The following is a 6,661-nucleotide window of genomic DNA, read 5'->3' as shown; positions in this document are numbered from 1 at the left end:
AGCTTATAGCGGTTGCGAAGTAGACATGAGAAAATATTACCACATTTTCAACAAACATTTCTGAAAAACGTACCTAGTGCCTATACGAACAGAAAACAGAATAGTAAAATTGATTTTATATGGACAAACTGACACACTTACGAAACCTTAATATAGACTTATGACAATACAAATCGAGGTATATTTTGTCTGACAATTAAGCGAACAACCGAACTACAAAACGAACAAAATCATCATCTTGCCACGTCAAAAAGAGATTAGGACGGCGTAAATTAAACATGATAAACAGAACGGCAAAATGGCAAATACACCGTGGTGACATAAACGCAAATTGACGCCTAACAAAATTTAAATGAAGTCAGCTACGAAAAAGCCCTTTGAAATATCGATACCAAAAAAACCAAAAGCGTCGGTATAGGGATAAAAACTGTGCAAATATCTGCCACCAAAAGGGCGTGTCAAATTGTTAGCAGAGACAAAAATCATTACAATGCGTCATTAGTAATGAAAATAAAGCCACTGATAGCCTGATAAAATAATTTTTTAGTCATCCCAAAAACAGATTAACCCGAAAAAAATATTCCAAATAGTTAAGCTATTGCAAACAATAAAAGCCGTGTTTGGTTAGAACGAAATTACTTTGTCTGTTGCTGGATTTGAAATGCATTAATTGGAGTGGCTGTTTCGAAAAATAACAAGATGACACAGGCCATGATTGAACCCCCTCAACTGACACGCACTTCGCCAATAAATTCAAAAAATATCGCTTGCCCCAGTGAAGGTTCAATTGTTTATTTCGATTTATGTATCATTAACCTTCCTTGCCCAATCGATACGGGCAATTGTATGGGCCCAAAATTAATATTGCTAACGAAATAGTTAGTTAGAGGGAACTAATGACAATCGAGAGGCGTCTCAATTAAAATACTCTCAAGTGTAGTTGACTATAAATGTACCTATACCTCGCATTTTAATTTGGGGTACGACGTTTTGAGGCAATCTATTGTGTAGTTTTCATCACCTTCACCAGGGTCACTTTACTGACTAGGAAATGTAGGCAATTGTTTATGGCCCGCACTTTCGAAGTGTGTGCATTCTAAACTTCTAAAGGTAGGCCAGTTTAGAAGGCTTGGCCTAAGGTCCGGAAAAGTGCTAAGGTGGCCCTGACTTTCACATTAACCACCTTCAATTTCAATACCTTCATCTTCCCCACCTTTCCTTCAATACCTTCTCTTGCACGACCTGCTCCTTCTACACCTTCAACCTCACCAACTTCAACACCTTTACCTTCATCGCCTTCAACCTCACCACCTTTTCCTTCACCAACTTCACCACCTTTACCTTCATCACCTTCAGTTTCACCACCTTCAACCTCACCACTTTTTCATTCACCAACTTCACCACCTTTACCTTCATTGCCTTCAGTTTCACCACCTTTACCTTCATCGCCTTCAGTTTCACCACCTTCAACCTCACCACCTTTTCCTTCACCACTTTCATCACCTTTACCTTCATCACCTTCAGTTTCACCACCTTCAACCTCACCACTTTTCCCTTAACCAACTTCACCACCTTTACCTTCATTGCCTTCAGTTCCACCACCTTTACCTTCATCACCTTCAGTTTCACCACCTTCAACCTCACCACCTTTTCCTTCACCACTTTCATCACCTTTACCTTCATCACCTTCAGTTTCACCACCTTCAACCTCACAACCTTTTCCTTCACCACTTTCATCACCTTTACCTTCATCACCTTCAGTTTCACCACCTTCAACCTCACCACCTTTACCTTCATTGCCTTCAGTTTCACCACCTTTAACTTCATCACCTTCAGTTTCATCACATTCAATCTCACCACCTTTTCCTTCACCAACTTCACCACATTTACCTTCATCACCTTCAGTTTCACCACCTAAACCTTCATCACCTTCAGTTTCACCACCTTCAACCTCACCGCTTTTTCCTTCACCAACTTCACCACCTTTACCTTCATTGCCTTCAGTTTAACCACCTTTACTTTCATCACCTTCAGTTTCACCACCTTCAACCTCACCACCTTTTCCTTCACCAACTTTACCTTCATTGCCTTCAGTTTCACCACCTTTACCTTCATCACCTTCAGTTTCACCACCTTCAACCTCACCACCATTTCCTTAACCAACTTCACCACCTTCAACTTCACCACTTTTTCCTTCACCAACTTCACCACTTTTTCCTTCACCAACCTCAGCACCTTTTCCTTCACCAACTTCACCACCTATACCTTCATCGCCTTCAGTTTCACCACCTTTACCTTCATCACCTTCAGTTTCACCACCTTCAACCTCACCACCTTTTCCTTAACAACTTCACCACCTTCAACTTCACCACATTTTCCTTCACCAACTTCACCACCTTCAACTTCACCACTTTTTCCTTCACCAACCTCACCACCTTTTCCTTCACCACCTTCACCACATTTACCTTCATCGCCTTGAGTTTCACCACCTTTACCATCACCACCATCTCCTTCACCACCTTTAATTTAACCACCATCCCAGCCCCTTCACGACCTTCACTATCATCATCTTCACCAACAGCGTCGAAAATATCAATATCTCTCCCCTCTATATTTAAAGGGAGTGAGGCTAAAAAAGTAAGATTAAGTTTACTCGTAGTATAGAAGAAATATACAGGTGCGCGATTAGCAGAGAGTCATTTGGAGAAGGCCCAGAGAGCGGCATTCGGTCATTTACTCTCGATACCCAACACGTGTACACGAACGAATTAATTTTACCAATACAGAATTTACATTGAAATTAAGCGTTTTGTTTCTTGGCGTTTAATTTCACTATCGGCGCGGGATGTTATTGTAAATGAATACGCTTGCTGCCCCGATTTACACCACTACCTGATAATACCATGTAACCGCGGCATAAGTGTAGATCTGAACGCGTACAGCGATTCATTGGTTATTGGAGAATATTCAGGGCTTCCACATTTGATATCTAAAATTTGCTTCTTGCGATAATTTCATTTAACGAAAAATCCCTTTGGAAATTCCCATTTTTATCCCTCGCTATATTTTGGAGCTTTTAATACTAATTTATATAAATATCCAGTTTAATACTGAAATAATTAAGGTGTTATTTATTACAAAATTACTTACATTTGAATGATTTTGCAAAAATATATCCTCAAAAGTCGCAAATGGATATTTAGATCATGACTTTCATTACTATCTAAATGGCAAGCATTTTAGGAACGAATATTTTTTACATCTGTAACTCATAACGTATCCATGGATTAATATACAATTAGAGTAGACTAGAACAGGCAATGTTATCAGAAAAGCTAAAATATCCCTTTCTTCCCGTGCAAAGAACAATTTTACCCACGCGAAATGCCGTTTTCCCTCACTATTCCCGTTTTCCCTCTTAAATTGCATTATTCCATTTTAGCATTTTGAAAGGTTGAAAAATCCCGGAAAAGGGAAAAATTCTCCGCATGTGGAAGCACTGGAAATATTTAACGTTATCGATACGCTTTTCAGTTAACATAGAGCCACCTAGTGGCCAACGCGAGAAGCTCACTTAGCTGCTCTATTTTGACCTGTTAAGTAGACGCTTTGTGTTTTAAAATACCTAACCGTCTCCAGCAGGTTCGAGTGTTTTGTAGACTAAAACGTCTAATTAAACATGGTAAATAATTTAATAATAATAATATAAGAATGTATTCGTAAAGGTATTGAAAAACAACGGATGTATATACTATTTTTATCGAATACGACCTTGACAGTCATTTCTATTCTAGGGGTTATATGATAAATACATTTTCGATTAAATTTCAAAAATACGCTTTCATTCGATGGGTTTTCTGTATACATACCATATCTTTTTTTACTACAAAATGAGTGAATGAAATTCGAAAAAAAGTAATTCATCAAAGTATATTTTATGTAAAACCAGAATTTCGCGTGCCATCTTTACAAGTATAATTTTATTAGATAAGAGTTGAAATTTGACGCTGGTGTCATGTCATATACGCAACGCGATCCCCGGGGATTTTGTACCGCTGCTCAATTACATGTATACCAAACAAGGAACACTTGTTGATTTACGCAACCTACAAACCCGATTGCCATAGCTAGCGTGTATGTTAATCGTGATAACGGTTTTAAAATTATATTGGTGAAAGTTATAAATATATCCTGGTTGGCCACTCGAAATTTCTACGCAATAAACACTTGCAATTAAATACTGGAATAATTTTAAAAGTAATTGGAAGAAAATGGACTTTTCGTGATAAAAACACGGATAACTTTTTAACGAAATAAAATCTTTATTTTAACTAAATAATTCCAAAATGGGACTATTTATTTAATTATATTATCTCAAACTTTTATTTGATATTTTATTATCGCAAAAACACTGACTTGTACCTATAGGTTTGATAATTTTGAAACCTCACTTAAATAAAAAATATTTAAATAAAGTTACGTAACTTTTCCCCGTATTTATTGACAACAGTAATCTTTCGACAACAAAGTTGATTTTTAGTTTACGAACCTTACACAAAAGTAATAGATTATACGGACCAGGTCAGACCTGCAGCGAATAAAATTTCTTTTGAATTAGTTAAATTCCTTTTACATTATTCCGCTCAAAAAAAGTTAATTTAGAAAAAAATCAATTTGTATTTTTCGTTTTAAACTGTGTTGCCTACATTGTCTACAATGTACTAAAAAATAAAGGAAAATAATTGATGAAATTAAAATCCAGTTCTCTCGTAAGGAGATATACCAGTTAAAGGTCTCGACTGCCCGCCTAATCAAAGGCTATAGAGCCATTAATTGGGGATTTTATCCGCGAGACTCTCATCGGCACCTTTGGGTCGCCGTTATTTTCCAGTTTAATTAGGGCCACTCGAAAATAATCAACCAAGCTGTCATTAATCCCAAAGCTACGATTTAGTCCGTACATATTACCGACGCAGTTGCACGATTGAAAGTACCGAATTTGCAAGTGTATAATTTGAGACTGATCTTGTTCCATCGCGCAAAAATGTTCTTTCGAGTGGAAAGATTGGAAAGCATCATGCCGACTCGAATGTCGTTCTCTTCGTAAACCCGTTAAATGGTTAAAACCTTGACTATCTCGAGTCGTTTTAAAACGTAATTATCGCCATTGTAAGTGAGACAAATAATATAAAATCTACCCAATTTCAAACTCATTATTCGATCGCTTTATCTCGGTTTTCCTCTTTCAAACAGCGACCGACAATTATTATTAAAGTATCACGAATCGAGGTCGCATTTTTTAACGAACTCAGCTTCGTACTGTTCTCTTTAAAAAAAAATATTCTAAAAACCTAGATGAAATTCTTGAAGAATTGACGTTTCATCAAAAATATCATTCGGCTAACATCATAAAACGTCATTTAAAAAAATTATAACTTTTGAATCTAAAAAAATATTTTGGAAAATCTAAAAAAATTGTTTTACGAAATACAAAAGTTGACTTGAGAAATCTAAAAATTTGTTCCAGGAAATTCCAAAAAACTGACTTGGGAAATCTTAAATTTTATTTTTGAAATTCCAAAAAACTGTTTGGAAAAAAGAACCTATTTTCACAATTTTGAAATTTTGATATAAAAGATGTTTAAAAAATCTTTAAATTTGATTTAAAGAACTTTTTTGTTTAAATCTATAATTTTTATTTTAAAAATATAAGTCCTTGTTTTTTTAGATCTATAATTTTTATTTAAAAATTTAAGTCCTTGTTTTTTTAAATCTATAATTTTTATATAAAAATTTAAGTCCTTGTTTTTAAAATCTACAAACTTTTGAAAATTAATTAACTTGAAATAAATATCTACAAACTTTTGAAAATTTATAAATTTGATTTAAAAATCTACAAACTTTTGAAAATTTTTAAAGTTGTTTATAAATAACTTAAAGTGTGTAAGTTTTATTTAAAATAATCTAAAAAAATAATTTACATGTGAAAAATATTAAACTATATCCCTAAAAATGAATAAAACATTTCCTACATACTGCTCGAGCAGTGTAAATTTTTTGTGGTACTAAATCATTTGACGACCGCGGTTGAATACAATGTAGTGAGTGAAACATTACTATTATTATTATTATTATTAATTGGTGGGAAGAAGGGTGGAGATATGCCCATTCGTGCACTTCGACCAGTGGTCCATTGTGCAACCCCAGACCTTAGGACTTAAAAAGTACAAAATCAGACCCAAAGCGGAGAATCCGCTGGGCCGGCCTGTTACAGAAATCACAGGTTTCCAACTGATGCATACCAAGATGCTCGAACCTTTGGGGGTTTCCTCCTCAACCTGACAAGCCCTACCGATTGGATCATCATTGACTACAATCAAGTAATGATATCTGTTAAGAAGGCAGTGGCCTGTTAGTAGGCCAACGCCCAACCTGATATTGGACTTGGAGAGCCAGAGCAACTCTTTTGCTCTCTGCCTAGAGGGACCCGAGATAAACTCCTTAGCCTTCCTTTGGTCTTCCATCTCAAGCCATAAAGCTTGAGTTGACGGTCAGTCATAGAAGTGGGGTGGCGGAGTGGTTAGCACCACCACCTTGCAGCAAGAGGAGCCGGATTCGACTCCAACTTGTGGCACTGGGTGAAAACTCGGACCTACTCCTT

This window comes from Leiobunum rupestre, chromosome 9 (genome assembly GCF_980474605.1).
Source record: "Leiobunum rupestre chromosome 9, qqLeiRupe1.1.hap1, whole genome shotgun sequence".
Lineage (NCBI taxonomy): Eukaryota > Metazoa > Arthropoda > Arachnida > Opiliones > Sclerosomatidae > Leiobunum > Leiobunum rupestre.
This window is presented reverse-complemented; position numbering follows the sequence as displayed.